Raw genomic sequence first — 26,126 nt, forward strand, 5'->3', positions numbered from 1 at the left:
CTGTGTCAGATTTCCGCACCGCGAACATTGCATCAGACAGTTCTACAGCATCATTTCTTATTGCTTCAGTGCTGTTGTCAACTGCTTCGACAAACAGCTCGCTCACACCCTCCGCAATGCCATCTCTGTTGACCACACCAGTCCAGCATCCACATCAAGAGTGATACAAAGGACTCAGATACAGAACTGGCTATGCCTCCTGGTCAGCAGCAGATAATGCTGGATGAAACCCGGTGGTCGCTGTGGTTGTCGAAACAACCTACAGATCTCCAGGTTCATTTCCTTCCCCATGCCCCGGAATCCATCGGTTTGCGTCTGTGGATGGCTGACCATGTGTATTCACACACACACCAGCAGGAGCTCATGCAACAGGTTGGCACTCCTGCTCTGATAGCTCATCCAGCTGTAGGCAGGGGCAGGCCGTGCTCCGTCCCCCAGACTGCTGAGCCACCTGGCACCCAGCACGCTCACTCTCTGCCCACCGGAGCCACTGCATACACTGCATATCACGCCTGCGCCGACCACCCCAGTGTACAAACCCAAACACATAGAGGATGATCGGCCCCCTCATTTCCCAACATGCACTGACTGTTGATGCCACACCATATCTGGCGATAACGAAAAAAAAATGCCGCCCCCCCTGTGTAAGCATCTGAAAACCCAATTGTCCGATAAGCGCCAACCCATACTACAGTCTGTCCATGGCTCTGTTCCGTTGAATGGCTGCCTTTAAGTCAAAGACTATTCTTCGAGTCGCAACTTCCTCATGGACACCAGCACTGACATCTCAATCATACCTAAATCGATGGTCACATGCCTCCTCACATGCACATACTCTCTCCTGCGAGCCATGAACTCATCTACACTCCAGACCTGGGGCTCCGTCGAGCTTCAGCTCCGCCTCTCTAATGGCCTCTCCCTCCCCTGGATCTTCCATGTGGCGGGTATTGCAAAACCGATCCTGGGAATTGACTTCTTATCACACCACCACCAGTCTCCAAATGTTGTTCAAGGTTCTCTGTTTCACCACACCTCCAACTCACATCCCATGTGACCATGTTCTGCCACCTGCTCCGAGCGTAAATGCTGTTACCTGTTTAATGCATCAGTCTGTGGCTCTTGCAAGCAGGACTTCTGAATCACGTCCTGGAGGAAAGTACCAAGACACGTGCCCGCCAATGTGAGAAAGCCGTTTTGAAAAACTGCATTGCACCCGCCGAGGACGAGTTTGCCGTGATCACCATGAATTCGCACCGCTTGACAGCACCGACACCCGAGCCTTCATCTGCCGCACTTGACAGCTCACACAGGTTGGCAACATCACACCTATCTCATGTGACTCCAGTCTCAACCACACAGTGTGTTCCACTCAACGTCTCTCTCACCTATTTTGAAGACTGACATTCGCACGATCCAGCCGTCCGGGCTCCAACCACGCCCCCACCCCCACACACGTGCCTGCCTAGCAAGTTGATAAACATTCCCCCCTCTCATGCAACCTCGCATGGCTCGCTCCATAGCCCCATGCACGCCAGCAGCACCACTACCACCGAGTGCGCCTCTCTAACGCACTATGGACAACAGACAGCCTCTATGCGCACCGCTCATATGTAGCCTCATGCTCGGCACTCGCAAACTGCCATCCGCACCAGCGTAAACATACCAAAAATGTAACTTTGTCACTGCCACTCCCCTCTTGAGCAGACAACTACGCTGCTTCCAAGCCATGCGCCCCTAATAAATCAACTGACACCACGCCCCGCCCACACACTGTCATAGGACATTCAGTTTCCACCATCACAAACAGAACTGTTCATCACATCATCACGTCCGAGGGCCCACGTTTTTGCCACAAGGCTCGCCACCTTAATATACTTGAGTTGCGCTCAGCTCACCAGCAAATACAGGAACTTCTTGAGGCGGGAATTTCACAGCCCTCTGATTGTAACTGGTTGTCACCCATACACTTCACCCGCAAACAGGACGGCTCCTTTCATATGTGTGGCAATTACAGACACTTGAATGCTACAACTGTGATGGACAGCTATCCTATACTGAACATTTCTGACTTCATTCACCTCCCGTAGGTGCTCCAATTTTCAGTTTACTGGACTGTGAACGCGCTTATCACCAAATCCCAGTTGCAAGTTGCACCCAAAGACATTCCAAAAACGGCAATCATCACCCCTGTCGGTTTGTAAGAGTAACATTTCATGCCATTCGGGTTAAGAAAACGCCACCCAGACGTGGCAACACTTTACTGACTCTCTCTTGCTCCAGTTCGACTTCTGTTTCGAATATCTCAACAATATCCTGATCTTCAGCAAATCCGCGCAAGGTCACAAACGCCACACCACGATAGTAAAGGACACTCTCTCAGCAAATGGAGTCAAGATCAACACCGACAAACTGCAACTGCACCAAGAATCTGTCCAATTCTTGGGGTACACAGTCTCGGCCGCCAGTATACACCCCCCTGAATCGAAGGTGCAATCAGTCTTACGCATGCCACTCCCTACCACATACAAAGAGCTCCATCAGTTCCTGAGAACAATAGTCTACTAATGTCATGATTTCCCTGCTTCAGCCAACATCCAGGTCACCCTCGCCAGCAAGCAAACTTCAGGGAAGCGCCCCGTTCCACGGACGGAACCAATGCGCGCAGCCTTCCAAGCCCTCAAAGACTCTCTCACGTGAACTATCATCCTTGCTCATCCAATCTCGGATGCTGAACTCTTCACCACCATGGATGCCAGTGACTACATGGTAGGCTTGGTCCTACAACAACACCAGAATGACATGGTCGTGCCATTTCAGTTCTTTTCGTAGAAACTTGGACATGTCCAACAAAAATACTCAGCCTTCGACCACACACTTTTAGCAGTTTATGAGGTGGTGAAACACTTCTGCCCCAACGTCAAGGGCTGACCTTTCCACACCCTGACTGACCATAAACCAGTAGTAGATGCCATATGCAACCTCCAGCCCAAACCTCCCCCCCAATCACTTTCAGCATTTCGATTTCATCTCTCAGTTCTCTACTGACATCCTCCATATCAAAGGTGCGACATCGTTGTAGATTTCCTTTCCCTTATCAGCACCATCTCAATGGTCGTCGACCTTTCCAACTTCATGCCCCTACAGAACCAGGACGAGGATACACACTTCTCAACAGCACCCCTCTTTGCTGTCTTTCACCAAAGCAAAATTCGTAGGCATCCGAGAGGAAGTCTGGTGCGACCCCTCCACTGGCACTCTCCATGACCTCATCCCCAACCCCCCGCCATTCAGTGTTTGACACACTACATTCTCTAGCACACCCCAGAATAAAGTCATCGTCACACCTCATGTCCAAATGACTTGTGTGGCCTGACATGATGTGTGACTGCCAGACCTGGGCCTGGAACTGCGTCACCTGTCAACGCAACAAAGTCACCAGGCACACTGTTCCACCTCTCCTCAAATTCAACATTCCATCTGGCCACTTTCACCATGTACACTTAGACCTCATCAGCCCCCTTCTGCCGTCAGAGGGCTTCTGTTACATTCTTTTTTGCACCAATCGTTTATCTTGGTGGGTAGAGGCTGTACCTCTCACCAACATAACCACCCAAACCATGGCTAAGGCTTTTGTGTCTTCCTGGATATCCTGCTTTGGCTGACTCACTACCGTCACCACTGACCAGGGCTAGCAGTTTCAACAAGCACTCTTCGCCCTGCCAGCTGTGTGGCATCAAAAAATGCCGCACGACTGCCTTCCACACCCAAGCAAATGGACTGGTAGAACGGTTGCTCTCACACTTTCAAGAAAGTGCTGTGGTGCCACAACAGTCTTTCGACCGAAGCCCTCCCGTGGGTACTCCTCGGCCTACAGTCATCGCACAAACCAGATATCGAGGGCAACACGAATGAGTTTGTCTATGGTGAAAACGCTGTGCTCCCTGGGGAGCTGTTACAGCCTACCTCCCCCAACAATTACACCCTCCTTTCCGACTTTGTAAGCCGGATCCGAACGCATTTTGCAAACATTTACCAGATCCTCCCCCCCCCTCCATTTAGCCATACTCCCCCTTGCTCCTACGTGCTCTCCTTTCGTGCAATTTGTTTTTCTCCACAATGACACCATCTGAGCCCCACTTGCCCCACTGTATTCAGGCCCATACAAGGTCATAAACCCCATCACTAACACGATGGACATCCAGGTTAAAGGTTTGCCGCTCACTGTTTCTCTCCACCACATGAAACTGGCACACCTCGACCCAGCGTCTTTCGTGCCAGACGACGTTATGCAGCCTCCCAGCAGTGAGGACTCGCACTCAAGCTATGACCACTCAGAGCTGCTGCCGCACCCCTCACACCCCTCACCTGAACATGTGTGTGTGTCACCATCAATGCCATTCCTCAGGTGTTCGCCTTTTCTCTCTACCTCCTCCCCCAGACCTCCACTAGTGGTTCTGCAAAACTGATTTCCTGCCCAAATGTGTGGAGGACATCATCATCCTCATCAACAACAACCACATCTTCATCCTGCTGCAAGGCAACTTGCCCCACCTGATCGCAGACCCGGTTCGTCAGTCAACTGCCAGCTCCTGACTGCTCCCACACGGGGTCCACCAAACGCTCCTCTGAGCTATGGTAATCCCCCTAGGGAGGGTTACAGTTCGAATGCTGCCAGCCGATCATGCAGGGGACACAGTCCCACCCCACACCGCTCCATCCTCCCGTGTGGGCCGATGCCTCTTACCTACAGGAGTTCCACGTCAACCTTCCAGCGTGGTCCCCGCCGCAACAACCTCCGGAGATGGACATCCCCATCACTTCACTGCTGTCCCTCTCACCACTTTGTCCGCCGGACACGGCCCCCCTTCCACTGCACTCAAACCGTACTCCGCACTGCGGGAGGGAGGGAGGGAGGGGCTGAGTGGCATCGACAAGTACGAACAGCATATCTCTGCCACCCCAAGTTCTTTGACTCTCTTAACCTAATGGCCATGCCATCTTGCTTGTGCAGTTGGCTGTACGATTTGTTGTAATGTGGACATCTGTAATGAAATATACCAAGTCTTACTGAAATGAGTGTGTTTCTTTGGGCTACAACCCAATCGAAAGCCCACAAGTGTAACATCGATTCCCAAAAATATGATACTCGTGTGGTTAATAGTGATGATGTGATATAATTGTCAGTGCTATGAGTGAGTTAACACACAGTCTTCTATGGTGAGAGCTCCTCAACAACTATCAACGACTGCGCGGAGGTGTAAAGTTAAAGCTGAGAGCATCTGCTAGACAAAACCTGGTGGCTGGCTATGCAACCAGTAGCCTACTGTATGAATTCGGGGTGGTACACCATCAGTGACATGCGGACAGACTTGGCGAGTTGGCTGTTTCATTGAACCAGTGCAGACTGCCACTGCTGGCGGCACCTGGCCCAACTGACGCAACGTGGCTGGTGATGTGTCTAGCGGAGAGGTGAGTGACTTCCCCCACTATCATCAGCTTCCTCACAGCAAATAACATGGAGAGGGAGCAAGATTTAATGAACACACCCAGTGTGGGCAAAATGTTTGAGGAAATTATGAACTTTATTGAGTAGAAGCTTTCAGACCTAAGAAGATAGCTATGACAGAAGAAATGAACAAAGTTGCCTTCTGAACATTTTAACAAGCTACCATAATACAGATGTTACATCAATGGGAAAGTGAGAACCTGATATCTGATTTACAGAAAACAACCACATTTTCTTATGCTATTCCCACAGCTTGACGGGCCATTCCTCTCGAAGAATGAGCAAATGTAAACAACTAAATTAACATAGCAATTAAGAAACAGAGCAACAGTACTTTTATAATACCTCATACAAATGATGATGCAATAGTGGTACAGCAGAAATTAACTGCTGCTGTCAACCCGAAAAAAAAAAAAAAGGAAATCTGAATAAAGCAGATGAGTAAAACTAAAAACAGAGTTATCGATGAAACAGCTTCAGAAGATGATACTGCACAATTAATGACTAACACTAAACTGTAACAGTCTTACTTGCAACCTACCATGAAAGAGAAAATCTCTCTTCATAATGTACAATGTCCCTTCTGATGTGGAGGTGCAGCAACTAAAAAAGATAGAATATGCGCAAATTTTTGAAGGGGACTAGAAAAGGATCATTTAGACTCACAGTTTATTCTAAAACTTTAAGACTGAAAGAAAGGAAAGTAGTTCATTACATACTGTAGTTTGGATCTAACATGAGGAAAGCCCTTCTAAGCATGCAGAAGGTATATTTAGGCTTTGAAGTTATAGTTGTGAAGGATTACCTAGAAACAGACCACTACAATACATGTCAGGATTATAATCATGTGGCAAAGAACTGCACCAGAAGTAGCAATTACGTGTGCTTACTGTGGGGAAAATGGGCACAAGAAACTAGACTGTTTAAATAGCAAGTAGAGCCTCATGTGTGACCATGTTTGAAAAGAGAGAGGTTGTGTAATGCAAATCGGAATGCCTGCCCAACATATCAGACATTTCTAGACAGACTTATCCTACACATTGATTATGCATAACAGACTGATGATGCCTGATGATGGAGCACTACGAGATGAGAGGATAACTTGTCGAATATGTAGGAGGTGGAAATCTCCATTTAGGGAAAAGCAAGATGCGGAAAGAGCACGGAATTTCTGGCAAAAAAATAGAAGACAAGATGCAGTTACACAGATGGAAGAGAATTGTTCGCAACCAAGCCACAAAAATGACTGGAATCTGTATAATATTTGTCAAAACAGGAAATCTGTGTTTCACACAGAAAAAGGGCACAACAGCACTCCAACAAATGAAGGTATCAAAATTCAGTACAATGAGGTGTGAAGCACACTTGGTAAAAATTGAAAACATCAAAAAGCACAATCACAGTGCCGAAAAGTACTCACAAAGGAACAGAATCACCTCAAAGAGAAATATCAAGTTGAAAAAGAGATATATATATATATATATATATATATATATATATATATATATATATATATATATATATATATATATATATATATATATATATATATATATATATATATATATATATATATGCCAATGCAGTTTAAAGTCTCAGATCAGCACACTCAAGAGTTCATAATACAAATTGAGACAGGATTTACAGCGACAACTTTAACTGAGAGTAAAACATGCATAAATCTGCAACAAACCTAGGAAGATCGTGAAGATGCGCTCCACCTTGCCAGACTGGAAGAACCTTCAGTCCTGTTACCAGCATTGAGATATATAATAAGAACCAAACACCCAAAAGAAAAGTAAGAACCAAACACCCAAAATGAAAATGTGTCTGCAGCTCGTGGTCTAGTGGCCAGCATTGCTACTGCTGGATCATGGGGTCCCGAGTTCGATTCCCAGTCGGGTTGGGGGTTTTCTCTGCCTGGGGACTGGGTGTTTGTGTTGTCTTCATCATTTTATCATCATCATGATCATCATCATCCATGACAATGGCTAGATTAGATTGTGTAAAACTTGGACTGTGTAAAAATTGGATCCTTGTACGAGTGCTGATGACCACGCAGTTGAGCACCCCACAAACCAAACATCATCATCAAAAGGAAAATATTTAACATTTCCTCTATACACAATGTTGTAGATTGTGTTCAATTATGATTGAAGAACCTACCTTCTGGCTCGCAGCTTTTGGAGAACTTAGAGCTTAAAGTTTATCATAAAAGAAATATAGTATAAGATATTGAGGAGTTTTGTGAGCAGTTTGTTATATGGTATGGTAGAACAGCACTTGACCCTTACATCAATGGTGGTCACACTGGTACTTTCACATATACCATACATAGATAGACATAAGATTTCCAAAAATGAAATATGCTAATTAGCTGAGGAAATGAAGTTCAACATTCTACATGTACAGGAACCATACAAAAAAGGACAAAAAATCCCTGGAATGCCAGTTGCAGCTCAGGTCATCACACACGGTCAAAGACCAATGACAGCCACTGTCATATTTAAAAACAAAATCTCAGCTACAAAAATAGAATAATATTCTATTGAACGTGTTGAAGTTCCGACAGCCACAAAAATTTTATTTTTACCTCAATGTATTTCCATTTTACTGACACCACAGACGAGTACATGGTGCAATCTGAAGACATCAGTCATCTTTACCAAAGGAAGCTGTGAATGCTAAGTCATATTGTGGTTTAGTTCAGTAAAGGACGAATGAGGCATTATACTAAGGAAGAAATAATGGAGTTAAATATGGGAGTGGCAAGCAGAAGTGGAAATTCATCCATGTATGAAGCAAAATCTGGTGCACAGTCTGATACAGACATCACAATAGTTAAGGAATGTGCAGTCAGGATGACCAGAACCTGGAAAGCTGAAAGAGGTGTCACCACAAGTGACCACAACGTTATAATCTTTAAGTGACTACAAAGTTATAATCTTTAGAACTTACGCATGCAGAAATGAACTCAGGGATGGTAATGCATCAGATATGTTAAAGTCACAATACAAGATAATGAAAGCCAACTGGAACCATGTCAGGAGTGTTTTCCACAGTCCAGAGCCAGTGGAAGTAGATAACAAGATGAACACAAAAGCTCAAGAGAGCATGAAAGATGCAACACCAATCATAATACAAATGGGCTGGAGTTCACAGCTATTATGGGACAAGGGGGCTCCAAAAGCTGAAGCCAGAAGACAAAAGGAAAGGAAGATTCTACCAGAAAGGTCACAATGCGGAAGAAAGAGCTCAAAGACTGGGCAGATACAGATGCTGTAAGCAGCAATTTAAAAACCACCTGTCGCAAGTAAGAACAGAGTGCTGAAACCAAACTGTGGCATAGAAGCTAACTCTTGATCCATGGGGTATGCCAAATAAAATCGTCTGTGAAAAGATAAAATATCCAACAATGTGTTCAATTACAAAAGGAGCAACCAGCTGCATGACACAATTCCAGAGGGACACATTCTTTCCAGATAACACTGCAGAGGACAAATTTGATGAACACAGAGATTTGTAGGACAACAGTAGGGAAGCGTACTGTGGAGCTCAAGTTTCATAAATGTTTAAGTTTATATCTGTGCTAACTCTATAACACATGTTTATTGCAGGGAAGCATACCCATATGGAAGAAAGCAAACGTAATTATCTTTAAAAAAGGTGAGCACTAGGATTTCCTTGCTCCAAAGTTCTATAGATCAATTTGCCTTCTCAATATGCTATGGAAAGTGCTGGAAAACTACTATGCAGTAGACTACAGAAGAAAAAGATTTCTTCATGGAATGGACTCTCAATAATATGGGTTCAGAAATGTAAAGTCAACGGAAAATGTTGTTAATGAGGCGATAAGACTTACAACAATTGCTAAGCATAAATATTGCAGCCATAGTGGTGAACACGCTTGCAGTTTTTGACTGCCTGAGGGACTTAAACTGTTCACAATAGAGATGGGCCAAACGATTATTCTGGGGTAACAGTTATCACGGTACCAGTAATTTTTTTATAGCCATTATTTTTACTTTTCACTACTGAATACTCCAACGGGGTTACAGTTACATAACGGCGTAGGTGGAATCCATCAGTTTAGTTATCAGTATAACTGCGAGTAGTGCAAAATGGCAGGAATGTCATATGACTCGTGCCATAACCTTACCTTATTAACTGCAGGTACATTTCAGTTGATGTTTGAACGATTATTAGTGTTTCATATCATATGTATGTAGGTTATCAGTCGCTATTAGAAATATTATCCTCGCAGCTGCAACAGGAAGTACATGGAACTATGCCACAGCACTGTTTAAGTAAAATGTTAACAAATTGCATTTTTAAGTATGAAGTAATAGGTACACTGAATACTGTAGGTTGAATTCGAAGCTTAACTTCTTGTGCCGTTCACTTAACAGGATAAGTGTACAGCCCTGTAATACAACACAAAAACATATGTAATGTGATAGATTTGTTTACTTTTGTACAAGATAGTCCTATAGGGCAAAGTGTGAGTACGCTAATCCAAATTTTATGTGAGATTTGGAAAACTGCTCGATTTCTCCAGCTACAACATGTGTATGACATGTGAAGACATGCAGATCGACAAGATTGACAGTGTTAATTTCTGGGATTACAACTTGATAATAAATTCAGCTGGGAAGGGCATACCACAGAATTCCTGAAGCGCCTAAACAAGTCTGTATTTGCAGTGAGAATGATCAGATGTAGGAGACATAAATATAAAAAACCTTACATATTTTCATTCTATTATGCCAGAAGGGATCATATTCTGGGGTAACTCATCAAATCGAGCAAAAGTTTTTACCACGTAAAAGTGTGTAATAAAAATTATATGTGATATAAATTCAAGAATATCATGTAGACACCTGTTCAAAGAACTTCGTATTCTAACCACTGCTTCGTGGTATATTTATTCCTTAATGAAATTTGTTGCAAGTGTTTTCAACAAATAGTTCAATACACAATATCAATACTAGGAATAAGAACTACAATCTACATAAAGACCTAAAATCACTTAGATTGGTCCAAAAAGGTGTCCAATATTCAGGAACACACATTTTCAATAAATTGCCAGTAGGTCAGCAGCTATTAAAAACTTGGTTTTAGATAATGTACAGTTTACAGAGTTTGAAAGACTTTTTGATATGCAACTCCTTCTACTATATAGATGAATATCTTAACAGGAACTCTTAGACCAGCTTAAGTAAAAATTCTGCTATATTTCAGTTTTGACAGCACTTGGGCACAACAGTCAAGATCAAGTATTCTGTGTACGATAAATTTATTAAAAGTGCATAACTATGTTTTATTATGGCAGTGTATTAATTCTGTAAATGTTAGAAGCTCCAGTTTACTGTAATATACTCAAATATTTTGACAATCTCCTGACAAATGATGAGGAGAATAAGTATTATATTAAAATGTTTTATGTTATGCTTTCTGACATGTTATTGGTAATCACCGTCCCCGATGGCCAGCGGCTGTTTCCGTAGCAGTACGAAAATATTTGTTCACTCCAGTAACTATCCTCTCTGGAAACATCACCAGGATCTACCACCTTTAACTGGAGTCAGGAACACTGTTACTCAGTTACCAACTTCCAGGTTACCTCTAGTGGTAGCCCGTTAACTGCCACAGAACGAGAACTGTGAGCGAATAACGTTAACTGCCAGAGAAAAATACCGACCTCTGTCAGGTATTTCCAGTCACTCGAATTCCTTATGGTTCCTACCTGCCAAAACTAAATTGACAAATAAGGCAGTGGCTCAAGGGAACGACCGTGCATGTCGATGCCTGTACTGCAGCTCCTATCAGCCACTGCTCTGACATTAACTTTATTTGACTGTTTGTGCTGAAGGTAGCAAAGGCTCACGAAATAGTGCACAGTTCTATCAACAGATAGCTCACAGTTATTTTCATGACATATACAACACCCTCCAAATGGTCTATCCCTCTCCTTCGTAGCCAGATCTCCAATGAGTTGAAGCAAAAGCACAGTACGAACTTCGGTCAACAGATGGTGCGAGGCACTGTTGGCAGTTATTAAAATAACTGCCAGTATCAGATGAGCGATTATCACAGTAACTGTTACTTCTCAGTAACTGTTTATTTCAACTGGTTATTTCTATCAGTTACATTATTTTTTGCCACATCTAGTTCACAAGCATTATACCATTTTTTTGAGAACTATTGTCAAAACAAAGAGGCAACACTGTTGTGCCCAGGAGAGACTCTTACAAAAGAACTTTCAAAAGGCTGCCCACACAGCTGGTCTTCTGGGATCTGGTACTTGACCCAGTATTACGAAAGCTGCAGGAAACAGAGCAGTTGTAGGGGTAGCAGCATATGCAAACGGCCTGATGATCCTTGTGAAGGGAAGCTCCAGATGTAACCTAGAAGATGGCTGCTACACAATTCTTCACAATTTCATCAGTTCAGTAATTACATTGACCATTGCAACTAAAATGACCACATATAAGTTGTTAAAAGTGACCCGACCGTGAAATTAAGCAGGAGGTCCACAACGAGGAAGTACATCAACAGCTATTTAGTTATCTTCTCGGATGAGCAACAGAATTATAGTGCACATATTGAAGAAATAAGCAAGAGAAACAAGAAAATTAAAAAAAAAGTTATCCTAGCCAGTTACGTACACTTATAAATACTAATGCTGACAACAAGAACATAACATTATCGTAACTGCAATCATGGGATATTGTGCAAGTGCTTCAGGGCATGGACTTCTGTTCATAACACCAGCAAGGGTAGTTATAGTGTACTGTGGGGAATACATCTTCTGTTGACAGGAGCTATTGGTGCTGTGTCGGCTGAGGTGTTGCTCGTAATACCTAGCATATGTCACTCAATCTGTTGATATGAAAAAAAAGTGATGTATTTGCTGAAGAAAGAACAACACCATAAAGCCTGAATTTAATAGGAATATGGGCTACAAGCAAACAGAAAATTTACAGTCACTTGTCACCTGTGGTAGAAATAATGGGACGATGTCCAAATGTTGAGGCACACCTATGGTTTTCTCCCAAATCTAAAACAGAGACTAGACATGAGGCACTCAAATTCTTCAAGAGACCTGACACTCATCTTGGTGGGTTGCTTTATGCCTTGTACTGACACTGAACTGATTGAAGACAAACCTTCCAATATGCCTGCAGTGAAGAAGATACAACAGAACATACTACCTGGGGATGTCTGCTGTATGGTGATGTTAATGTTTAATATCCTGTTGAAGATGAGCTCTACAGAGATGGAGAACAAGTTTAGATTCAGGAAGGATACGCCTTTTCAAAGGAACTGTCCTGACATTTGGCTTAGGCATTGTAGGAAAATTACAAAAGAAACCTAAATCCGAATAGCTTGACCGGGATTTGAACTGTTATGTAGTACACTTAATTCCATTTATCATAGTTGATGTACAATACATGTATGTAATAAGCACTAAAATGTCTGTCACAGATACAGGGTGTTTCAAAAATGACCGGCATATTTGAAACGGCAATAAAAACTAAACGAGCAGCGATAGAAATACACCGTTTGTTGCAATATGCTTGGGACAACAGTACATTTTCAGGCAGACAAACTTTCGAAATTACAGTAGTTACAATTTTCAACAACAGATGGCGCTGCGGTCGGGGAAACACTATAGTACGATATTTTCCACATATCCACCATGCGTAGCAATAATATGGCGTAGTCTCTGAATGAAATTACCCGAAACCTTTGACAACGTGTCTGGCGGAATGGCTTCACATGCAGATGAGATATGAGATGTACTGCTTCAGCTGTTCAATTGTTTCTGGATTCTGGCGGTACACCTGGTCTTTCAAGTGTCCCCACAGAAAGAAGTCACAGGGGTTCATGTCTGGCGAATAGGGAGGCCAATCCACGCCGCCTCCTGTATGTTTCGGATAGCCCAAAGCAATCACACGATCATCGAAATATTCATTCAGGAAATTAAAGACGTCGGCCGTGCGATGTGGCCGGGCACCATCTTGCATAAACCACGAGGTGTTCGCAGTGTCATCTAAGGCAGTTTGTACCGCCACAAATTCATGAAGAATGTCCAGATAGCGTGATGCAGTAATCGTTTCGGATCTGAAAAATGGGCCAATGATTCCTTTGGAAGAAATGGCGGCCCAGACCAGTACTTTTTGAGGATGCAGGGACGATGGGACTGCAACATGGGGCTTTTCGGTTCCCCATATGCGCCAGTTCTGTTTATTGACGAAGCCGTCCAGGTAAAAATAAGCTTCATCAGTAAACTAAATGCTGCCCACATGCATATCGCCGTCATCAATCCTGTGCACTATATCGTTAGCGAATGTCTCTCGTGCAGCAATGGTAGCGGCGCTGAGGGGTTGCCGCGTTTGAATTTTGTATGGATAGAGGTGTAAACTCTGGCGCATGAGACGATACATGGACGTTGGAGTCATTTGGACCGCAGCTGCAACACGGCGAACGGAAACCCGAGGCCGCTGTTGGATCACCTGCTGCACTAGCTGCGCGTTGCCCTCTGTGGTTGCCGTACACGGCCGCCCTACCTTTCCAGCACGTTCATCCGTCACGTTCCCAGTCCGTTGAAATTTTTCAAACAGATCCTTTATTGTATCGCTTTTCGGTCCTTTGGTTACATTAAACCTCCGTTGAAAACTTCGTCTTGTTGCAACAACACTGTGTTCTAGGCGGTGGAATTCCAACACCAGAAAAATGCTCTGTTCTAAGGAATAAACCATGTTGTCTACAGCACACTTGCACGTTGTGAACAGCACACGCTTACAGCAGAAAGACGACGTACAGAATGGCGCACCCACAGACTGCGTTGTCTTCTATATCTTTCACATCACTTGCAGCGCCATCTGTTGTTGAAAATTGTAACTACTGTAATTTCGAAAGTTTGTCCGCCTGAAAATGTACTGTTGTCCCAAGCATATTGCAACAAACGGTGTATTTCTATCGCTGCTCGTTTAGTTTTTATTGCCGTTTCAAATATACCGGTCATTTTTGAAACACCCTGTATGTCTATTATGTAACAGAGCTTTCCAGGATTTAACTTGCAGTTTTAGTTACATATTATGACAACCATGTCAAATAAAGAGTGGGTATATAGACCTCTGATTACGCAACATATCATACTATCATCTCGATCTTTACTTCATATTCACATTTGTTATTTGTTGGCTTTGGCAACTAGCAACCAAATTGTCACCTGCCAACCCAACTTACACTTAAGGTACAACTAAAGATCAGTCTGCCACACACAACCTAGATTTCAAAGGGACACATCATCACACTCATACCATAGATGAGCATTATTTTGAAGATAGAAGGAAAACATTTATTTATTTATTTACATTTTCTTTGTGTGGAGCCATTGTAATGATGGCTTTTGCAAATGTCAGACTTAATACTATGATTATATTTACACTTATAAAATACACTATATTCTGTAGCTGTTGCTTCTTATGTCTATTTTTTACATTTATCACATTACAACTGATATGCTAATGCCTCATGTTACAATCACTATCTTAAAATTCGTTGAAAGAATATAAACATTTTTCTATTACAAAGGATTTTAATTTTGTTTTAAAAACATTTCTCATGTACATTCTTAGAGCATTTGGTAGCTTGTTATACCAAATCAAACCACTGATATATGGACTTCTATCAGTAACTTTTAACGTTGTTCTGTTATGGAAATAGTTACACTTAGTTATAGTGTTGTGATCATGTACATCACTGCCCTTGATAGCTTCTGTTGGTTGACTTATAAAAAATACAACTATTTTGAAGAGAATATATAGTCAGATTTTTGCGCTGCACGAACACTTCATGACAAGAATCTCTACTATGTCCCATCCCATGTATATGTCTTATTGCTCTTTTCTGTAGTAGTAGGATTCTTTTTAAACGTATGTCAGCTGCACAGCCCCATCGTTCAAATTCCGTAACTGAGAAAGGGGTAAAGTGATCCGCAATATACTAATTTCAGTGCTTGGCTAGGAACTATCTTTGCGAGCTGGCTGAGGAGATATATGGTACTACTGACTTTTCCACATACGAAATTAATTTGGTATGTCCACCGCAAATTTTCATCAACATACTCACCCAGTAATTTACAGTTACCATTTTCTGTTGCAGAGATATTAAACACACTATTCATATTGTTGTGGTGAGAACTTCCTGTTTTAAATGTCAGTAGTTGAGATCTGGTGATATTCACCTTGAGTCCCTGATCATTGAAGTATTTTGTTACTTCTGTTACACCACTAGTAGCAAGAGATTCTAGCTCATTAGATTCACTCCCGTAGAATAAGAGTGATGTGTCATCTGCATAGCCTACATTATCTACATGTTAAGCTGTTGAACATGCTTCTGTAGCAGCATTCAAATCATAACCAGGCAGTTCAGATACTGGTAGTAGAAGAAACTTTCACCACCATATCACCAGTATTTGATTGACAATGAGATAATAGATGATGGCATCAAGTTCCTGGTCACCAGACCTTGCATCAACAAAACTGAAGCGGTCCACAATTGAAATGTTGGACTGAACAGTACAGTGCTGTTATGGGCATGGTCTGATTGGAGATGGTATGAACCTACCTTCGTCCAACTTTGAATTTAGCAAGCAACAATTTTAACATGGATACAAAGCCATAGTGCAATTTGACATTTCTCACATGCATAATATCTTCTGTTTAAACTCAAAGCCAATCCACAGTGCCTCACGAAAAGAGAGCATGTGACACAACTGATAGTAGTTTATCTGTTAAATGTGGACATTAAACTCAGCAGCCTCAGTTAAGATATTCAAGAGGAGTAAGGTGTGTGCCATCACCAGATTTCACTCTTATCATTCTCTCTCACTGCCATCAACAACTTAAATATGACACCGTAACACTGTACACACTTATCAGATCACAATACAAACATATTTATAACAAAGGAAAAGTGCCATAGTGAATGAAGAAAGAAAAAGTTTCCAATTACACGGCTAAGTCCAGCCCTCAGGGTCTCCCACACAGTAATGCTGTATTACTAACTTCTTTTTTTATATATTTAATAACACACAACTACTTGCTATGCTGCTGATGATGGCACTACCTTTAAAAAACGACACAAGGTGTTTAAAAACATGTGTCAGAAACTTTCAGGATTTATGCTTGACATCAAACCGTTCCAAAAAGTCTGATGAACATGGGTCCAAAAATTCTTCATTAGGTAGGTGTGGTAGGACTTTCCAGCAGTGGCTTTTGATTGTGTAATGTGCCTCGAACATGCATTTTTACTCACAGTTGGTCATTTCATTTGTTTTGTATGATTGCAGGCCTAATTTGTTATGTTTTAGAGTAACTTCCCTCATAACACTTCAAAAAGAGGTATTCAGTGTCTGAAATGATAGATATGTACTACACGTATGGCCTCACAGGTGGGAATGCAGATGCAGCACATCAACTTTCTGCCGAACATTACCTGTGGAGGCAGTTTCCTTGTGCAAGGATGCCATCACTCTACCAACACTTGCAAGACACAGGCTCAATCTGAGAACAGAGTTGCAGGTGGTAGGAGACCATGTGGTGTACAAAAGCCTGAGATTGAAGAATGGATTCTTGTGTTGCGGGTGAAACTCCATCAACTAGAACAAGAATAATTGTGAGGAGGGAAGGCATTAATCAGATGGCTTTTCACCCTGATGGGCACTTCAGTTATCATAACAGTCATGTCTAGGGTTACGAGAACGCTCATTAAGTGTAACGAGATAGACATCAACAGAGGTTCAGCCTCAATATACGGGATGGAATCTTTCATCATCATCATCTTACTGCATTCTACTTCTTTCTGCACTGTCTCACTGAACAAAAATATCTACAGTTCTTTAGGCGTTGTTGTTGTTGTGGTCTTCAGTCCTGAGACTGGTTTGATGCAGCTCTCCATGCTACTCTATCCTGTGCAAGCTTTTTCATCTCCCAGTACCTACTGCAACCTACATCCTTCTGAATCTGCTTAGTGTATTCATCTCTTGGTCTCCCTCTACGATTTTTACCCTCCACGCTGCCCTCCAATACTAAATTGGTGATCCCTTGATGCCTCAGAAAATGTCCTACCAACAGATCCCTTCTTCTGGTCAAGTTGTGCCACAAACTTCTCTTCTCCCCAATCCTATTCAATACTTCCCCATTAGTTATGTGATCTACCCATCTAATCTTCAGCATTCTTCTGTAGCATCACATTTCGAAAGCTTCTATTCTCTTCTTGTCCAAACTATTTATCGTCCATGTTTCACTTCCATACATGGCTACACTCCATACGAATACTTTCAGAAATGACTTCCTGACACTTAAATCAATACTGGATGTTAACAAATTTCTCTTCTTCAGAAACGCCTTCCTTGCCATTGCCAGCCTACATTTTATATCCTCTCTACTTCGACCATCATCAGTTATTTTGCTCCCCAAATAGCAAAACTCCTTTACTACTTTAAGTGCCTCATTTCCTAATCTAATTCCCTCAGCATCACCCGACTTAATTAGACTACATTCCATTATCCTTGTTTTGCTTTTGTTGATGTTCATCTTATATCCTCCTTTCAAGACACTGTCCATTCCATTCAACTGCTCTTCCAAGTCCTTTGCTGTCTCTGACAGAATTACAATGTCATCGGCGAACTTCAAAGTTTTTATTTCTTCTCCATGAATTTTAATACCTACTCCGAATTTTTCTTTTGTTTCCTTTACTGCTTGCTCAATATACAGATTGAACAACATCGGGGAGAGGCTACAACCCTGTCTTACTCCCTTCCCAACCACTGCTTCCCTTTCATGTCCCTTGACTCTTTTAACTGCCATCTGGTTTCTGTATAAATTGTAAATAGCCTTTCGCTCCCTGTATTTTACCCCTGCGACCTTTAGAATTTGAAAGAGAGTATTCCAGTCAACATTGTCAAAAGCCTTCTCTAAGTCCACAAATGCCAGAAACGTAGGCTTGCCTTTCCTCAATCTTTCTTCTAAGATAAGTCGTAAGGTCAGTATTGCCTCACGTGTTCCAGTGTTTCTACGGAATCCAAACTGATCTTCCCCGAGGTTGGCTTCTACTAGTTTTTCCATTCGTCTGTAAAGAATTCGTGTTAGTATTTTGCAGCTGTGACTTATTAAACTGATAGTTCGGTAATTTTCACATCTGTCAACCCTGCTTTCTTTGGGATTGGAATTATTATATTCTTCTTGAAGTCTGAGGGTATTTCGCCTGTTTCATACATCTTGCTCACCAGATGGTAGAGTTTTGTCAGGACTGGCTCTCCCACGGCCGTCAGTAGTTCCAATGGAATATTGTCTACTCCGGGGGCCTTGTTTCGACTCAGGTCTTTCAGTGCTCTGTCAAACTCTTCACGCAGTATCGTATCTCCCATTTCATCTTCATCTACATCCTCTTCCATTTCCATAATACTGTCCTCAAGTACATCGCCCTTGTATAGACCCTCTATATACTCCTTCCACCTTTCTGCTTTCCCTTCTTTGCTTAGAACTGGGTTTCCATCTGAGCTCTTGATATTCATACAAGTCGTTCTCTTATCTCCAAAGGTCTCTTTAATTTTCCTGCAGGCGGTATCTATCTTACCCCTAGTGAGATAGGCCTCTACATCCTTACATTTGTCCTCTAGCCATCCCTGCTTAGCCATTTTGCACTTCCTGTCGATCTCATTTTTGAGACGTTTGTATTCCTTTTTGCCTGTTTCACTTACTGCATTTTTATATTTTCTCCTTTCATCAATTAAACTCAATATTTCTTCTGTTACCCAAGGATTTCTACTAGCCCTCGTCTTTTTACCTACTTGATCCTCTGCTGCCTTCACTACTTCATCCCTCAAAGCTACCCATTCTTCTTCTACTGTATTTATTTCCCCAATTCCTGTCAATTGCTCCCTTATGCTCTCCCTGAATCTCTGTACAACCTCTGGTTCTTTTAGTTTATCCAGGTCCCATCTCCTTAAATTCCCACCTTTTTGCAGTTTCTTCAGTTTTAATCTACAGGTCATAACCAATAGATTGTGGTCAGAGTCCACATCTGCCCCTGGAAATGTCTTACAATTTAAAACCTGGTTCCTAAATCTCTGTCTTACAATTATATAATCAATCTGATACCTTTTAGTATCTCCAGTGTTCTTCCATGTATACAACCTTCTTTCATGATTCTTAAACCAAGTGTTAGTTATGATTATGTTGTGGTCTGTGCAAAATTCTACCAGGCGGCTTCCTCTTTCATTTCTGTCCCCCAATCCATATTCACCTACTATGTTTCCTTCTCTCCCTTTTCCTACACTCGAATTCCAGTCACCCATGACTATTAAATTTTCGTCTCCCTTCACAATCTGAATAATTTCTTTTATTTCATCATACATTTCTTCAATTTCTTCGTCATCTGCAGAGCTAGCATAAGTTACCTCATTTACTTGACAATGTACCTCTAGAGGTCATCCGATGAATGTGGTTTATGCCCCATGTAGCACGATCCCAGTGTACATGGGTAGTTAGCCAAAAGCTAAATAACCAGTTTCCAAACATGTTGGTCAGTCGAGAGGAATCTATTACGTGGCTTGGCTGATCACCAGATCTCAATCCAATAGATGTTTCCCTTGGGGGACATTTAAAATCATTGGTTTATTCAGTTCAAGTAATTAACATTTGTACTCTGAGAGAGTGTATCCACAAATGGATTCGACCAAAAACAGAACATGCCATAAGTTTTTTACATCATACGACAATTCATGGAATGCAGGGTCAGGGGATGCAGGGAAATAGGAAGTGGTTACTTCAAGCAGCTTTTGTAAATGTAAATGTATCATTTTTGTACTGTGAATAACAAATCCTTTCACATCTTCCTAGCAAAGGATTTTTGGACCCATGTTAATATGAACTTTTAGTAATGTTTTGATGTCAAGAACAAATTCCTAAAGTTTCTGACACACATTATTACACACCGTGTATAGGCCCTACAATAATCTGTGATGCTTTCATAGTCAAGTTTAGCTCTATTTACAGTTTATGACTGACTAAAGATAGAGTGTGATTTGTTACAAGAACAGAGATGCATTTAATGTACGATGTAGAAGAATGTAGTACTCAGAAAGCCAAACAAATGTATCGCCAAAGATCTGGGTAGCTCAAAGCATTGAGGCACAGCGTATTTGGGATGGATTGTGTGTGTGCAGAGGTCATGTTGGAGAAAGTGGTGGTGCACTCTAGTGTGGGATGTTTATACCTCTACATTGTAAGTGATGTTTCTGTGGCACTGAACTTAGAGCTGCAGTACCAATGTTTTGGGAATTTGTTTTTATTGTCTTGACAGTGAGTTGTTTTAGTTTCTCTAATTATTAGCTACTGATTTGTGTGCAGTTTTGAAATTGTTGTTCTGTCATGTTGTTAATAGTTTGAAAGTTACTTTTTGGTGTTTCATTTGATACTATGCATGGATTTTACAACGAAAGTTACTAGTCACTGGGGTCAACAGAAGCGTCCGATTAGACCCGTCTGCTTTGACCCATTATGTAAGGGTGTTGTGTGTGACATAATTATGGTGTGGGGTTTATGAGTTGGTTCTGTTAGTAGATGTTGTCTTGTTGTGTTTGGTGGTGGCAAGTAATTGGTTTTTAGGTCTATTTTTCTCGAGTTTTAATGTTTTGTGTATCTATTGTGTATTGAATGTGTTTTCATCTACGTAGGGATGTCTGACTTTTGAATTTTTGATGTGGTGTGGTTTTGGTTTGTTTTTTGTAGTTGCAGGTGTTGGTTTTTTCGTATCAATAGTTGTGACTGACCTATAAAGGTCAAGTGAAATGACTGATTCCAATTTTCGTAGTTTTATATGTAGGTATTGGTGTTTTGGTATTGTCAGCTGTGGTCAAGGCAAATGTCTGATTCCAATTTCTGTAGTTTTTGCTGTAGGCATTGGTGTTTTGGTATCATCAGCTGCAGTTGGCCTATATAAGTCAAGGGAAGTGTCCAATTCCTATGGATCTTGTAATTATTTTTTTTTTACAATTAAATCAATACAATGAAATTAATACCCTTAGCTGAATACAGGCGTTGATATACAATGGGGACAGTTGAAAATGTGTGCCCCGACCGGGACTCAAACCTGGGATCTGCTGCTTGCATGGCAGACACTCTACCCATCTGAGCCACAGAGGACATGTCTGAAAGAACAGATACCACCTTCATATATACAGTTAAGGCTCACCGGCCATTTGACCATCTTCTGTGTGGATGCACACACATTGCCCAAACTCTTACGGGAATCGGTAAAGCCGCGAGTAATGAGTGTAATGGGCAGGGACGCTACGAATATTGTGCGGGACAATAAGTTGGGAATGTGGGTCTCAAGGGAGGCTTGCCAGAGATAAGTCCCTGCAGTCACACTATCCTCTGTGTCCTCAGTGGCTCAGACGGATAGTGCGTCTGCCATGTAAGCAGTAGATCCCGGGTTCGAGTCCCAGTCGGAGCACACATTTTCAACTGTCCCCATTGACGTATATCAACGCCGGTATGCAGCTAAGGGTATTCATTTCATTGTATTGATTTAATTGTAAATTCATTGTAACGAGCTGCACGGTCACCATTGGTATCTGTTCTTTCACACATGTCCGAAAGAACAGATACCATCTTCATTTATATAATTTTTTTTTCGTCATTCTGTATGTTTTGGGATCGTGGTGTGTGTGTGTGTGTGTGTGTGTGTGTGTGTGTGTGTGTGTGTGTGTGTGTTTTACTGTTATGTTTAGCTTGTCCCCTCCCAAAAACCCCCAAATTCCTGCAGTTGTGCCGTTAGTTTGATTGTATTTTAGGAGGAAGATGTTATTGTCTTATTTATTTGTATTTTCGTGTTTGTTGCCCTGTGTATGTAGTGACATCAAAGGCACCATATTGGAGACGCTTAGAATAGCCATTTCCACCATATTGATGACGCCATGGGCCAAAGCAGACAGATGGAATCGGACACTTCCGTAATCACAGTCACTATTTGTATGCTGCTATGCGGGATTCTTTTATTTTATTATTTTTTTTTTTTTTTTTTTTGGCTCCTTAGATTTTGATAATAGTTCTGCTAGTTGCATGTTTTGGTATCGTTTTCTTTTGAGCTAAACTGGCCAAGTGAAATCTGTGACACTGGTTTTTAATGGTGTGTGTGTGTGTGTGTGTGTGTGTGTGTGTGTGTGTGTGTGTGTGTGTGTGAGAGAGAGAGAGAGAGAGAGAGAGAGAGAGAGAGAGAGAAGAGGGGGGGGGGGTTGAGGTGGCTGGCTGTTGAACTTTTTGTTTGAGGTATATACGTCAAATGAAATAGGCCCTATTTGATTCCAGTTGTGTATTTTTTTGTGAGTTCTTGTTAGGTTTATTCTCGAGGAATTTGTGTGCGGTGTTTTTCGGTTTTGTTTGTTTTGGAATGGTGACGTTATTCTCAGAGTTGTATAGTTAGCTTGTCCACAACTTAAAGGCATCTACTTCCCGCACTTGTCCCAGTAGTTTTATTTTATTGCTGGAATGAAATATTTCGTGTCATTTATATCTTTGTTCATGGGTGTATTTTGTGATGTTATGGTCACCATACTGTATACACTTGAAACAGGGATGTCTGCTATCTCAATTGCGTCATTGTGGAAGCAGAGAGATGGAATCTGAATTTTTGGTATTTCCTCTGGTTGCACGGCAAAATTTGAGGAAATGGGTACTGGATAATATCGTAGGTTACTCATCCACTGAACTGCCTGGGAAATACACTCTCTGAAACAGACAATGTGGATATTATGTTACTGGTGAAGCCACAATTACACCCACATCACAACAAATGCCTGCAACCAATTAGGCCAAATGATGTCATTCTATCTATAGATTATCTTAAAATGCACGCATTGTGACTGGTTGTCCATATAAAACTAAATACGCATTTCTTACTAATAATTCCTTATCAGAGTTCCCAGCTTATGATTTTATATGATTTGTATAAAATACATCCTATAGGTTTGGGGATCTTGATAAGTAAGTATGATGGTGTCCATTTGCATAGCCCTATAACAGCTATCTTGAAACTACAAATATCGTGGGTACTGTGTACTGGGGTCAACAGAAGCATCTGATTCCATCCATCTGCTTGACCCATAACGTAATGGTGCTGTGGTGTGTGACGTCATTACGGCGCGGAGTTTGAGTTGGTTGTGTTTGAAGGTGTCATCTTGTTGTGGTTGATGGGATGGTACCCTTTGGTGATGTTTTGGCAGTGTTTGCTGTTCGGGACGTAAGGATTGGAAGTTTTTTCAGTGAATTATCAATTAACTTTTTTTTGTTTATGTGTTTGGTGTTTTTGTTAGGTATAATTGGTGCGCTGTTTGTAGTGCAATAAGACGTTTAATTTACTGTGTATCTTCTGTTGTTAGGCATGGATATGATGATGAAATACAACAGTGTTAGATTTTTTATTTTTGTTGTGGATGGTTGGGGTTCTTTTTGTTTGTGTTTTCCTTGTTTGTTTGTGTGGGGTGGGTGGATGGTTAGAGTGCCCGATCTATTGTTGGTGGTAAGTAATTGTTTCTTTGGGTCTATTCTTCTAGAGATGTAATGTTTTGTGTATTTATGGTGTACTGATTGTGTTTTAATTTCTATAGGGAAGTTTGATTTTTGAGGTGGTGGTGTGTTGGTTTTATTTTTTGTAGTTGTAGATGTTGATGTTTCAGTATCGTCAGCTGTGGCTGACCTACATAGATCAAAGGAAATGTCCAATTCCAATTTTCGTAGTTGTAGGTGTTGTTTTTTTGGTATCGATTGCTGCGGTTGAGCTATAGGTCAAGGCAAGTGTCCGATTCCTGTGGATTTTGTTTGGGTAGCGGATGTTGTCGTTTATTGTTTTTTAGTTCATTTTGTGTTTTTGAGATCGTGTTGTGTTTTTTTTTTAATGTTATATTTAACTTGTCCCCACCCTAAAACCCCCAGTTTCCCGCTGTTGTCCCGTTAGTTTGATTGTATTTTTGGAGGGGATGTTATTGTCTTACATATATGTATTTTCGTGTTTGTTGCCGTGTGTACGTAGTGAGGGATAAGCACCATATTGGAGACGCTGAGAATGGGCATTTCCGCCATACTGTTGACGTCATGGGTCAAAGCAGACGGGTGGAATCGGACACTTCTGTATATTATAAATTCATTACAGTACTAACAAGGTTCACAGTGCCGAAGAAGTAGGCCTATAAATTGGTACCTACTCCTTTACTTTTATTTTGACCTTTGCGAATTACTAAAACAACGTCTGATATAAGGGTGTCACTTGGTGAAGCACTTGAATACAGCATTTCACCCAGAAATTCGGGCAATGATACTATGTCTGTTTTTTTTTTAAATTTTTCTTTTATATTTTTTTTTACAAAATCGCACAAGATTGCAGGCTAGGGTGTGATAGTGAAGCCTGCTCGATATCTTGGCTGTGGTGACAAATTTAACTGTTGTTTAGTCCGAACTTCAGGTAAATTTGGAAGATGTTAATTTGATTGTGTTTCGACGATATCAATGAATGTGAATGCGCAACAAAGCTAGTGCTAACGGATTGATTTGAGGTGCGGCTTATACATTTTGCGCATAAACTACGAAAACTGTAATGTTGTGAGGGATTTCACTGTGTAACTTTTACCACGTAATAATTGTTGCAAGCACATGTGGCCAATGACACGTAGCATCTGTGCAGTTATTTCTGCATTACAATTTTAAATGCCTTACTTTTTTGCAAAAAAAGAAGAAAAAGAAAGAATTATGACACATGACATGCCGCGGCCTTCTATCATAAACATTAGACTGCCAGAAGACAAAAACACGCAAAACGCCATATCGTAATCTACAAACCTTGGCAGCTGACTTGTTTGGCAACCCGATTTTATTCACCGTTTGTATGCAACGTCAACCACTCTGTAATGAAACAATAATGCGTACCGGCGTCAGTATATGTAAACAAATCAAAGATCTTGCCAATGAAGTGGACTTCGTGTTGCATCTTTGATTGTACTCCACCTAGCGCGCTTCCACATGCATTGAACAACTGCACATGCTTGCACCCAACAGCAAAGCCTTCGTATGGCAGTGCGTGCTTAGAATTTCTACTGCTATAGTTCTTAAGATGAAATCAACTGAAATAATTCGTGCAATCGTAAATGCAGTTTTGAAGATTGCAGAACAATAACTTCAAAAACAGTAATAAAAAAGACGTGTGAGATGATGTTTACTATTTATAACATACTGAATGTGCATTGGAAAGTAAGGCTCTTAACTGTGAAGTACTGTTTTGTTTTTATTCTTAAAATCCGCTAGGGGTCTGTAACGTCACAGATGCTGAAACAATATTTTTTCCGTACTCAATCTCGTAAATTAGTACTAGTCAGTAACGCAATTCATTTTTCAGTGATTGCATCAGTAACAAAACTGTTGAGTTTATATGGGTTTCATTTCAGCTTATGAGCAGCTCTGTGAAGTCACAAATATGTTTTATATTTTCATTTCACTTTAATCGTTACACTCAATAATAAAAGCCACAATGTAGTACAATTATGCTGAAATCA

General features: G+C 41.5%; 1 protein-coding gene across 1 annotated transcript in view; it reads right to left on the minus strand.

Moving 5' to 3' along the window:
* Positions 1–25,566, minus strand: part of LOC124612652 (ribosome-recycling factor, mitochondrial) — a 64,131-nt gene extending 38,565 nt beyond the window's left edge. Inside the window, exon 1 of the mRNA XM_047140963.1 lies at positions 25,417–25,566. The gene's annotated coding sequence lies outside the window, so the exon portion shown is untranslated. The remainder of the gene's footprint in view (positions 1–25,416) is intronic.
* Positions 25,567–26,126: the final 560 nt, after the last annotated feature.

This window comes from Schistocerca americana, chromosome 4 (genome assembly GCF_021461395.2).
Source record: "Schistocerca americana isolate TAMUIC-IGC-003095 chromosome 4, iqSchAmer2.1, whole genome shotgun sequence".
NCBI lineage: Eukaryota > Metazoa > Arthropoda > Insecta > Orthoptera > Acrididae > Schistocerca > Schistocerca americana.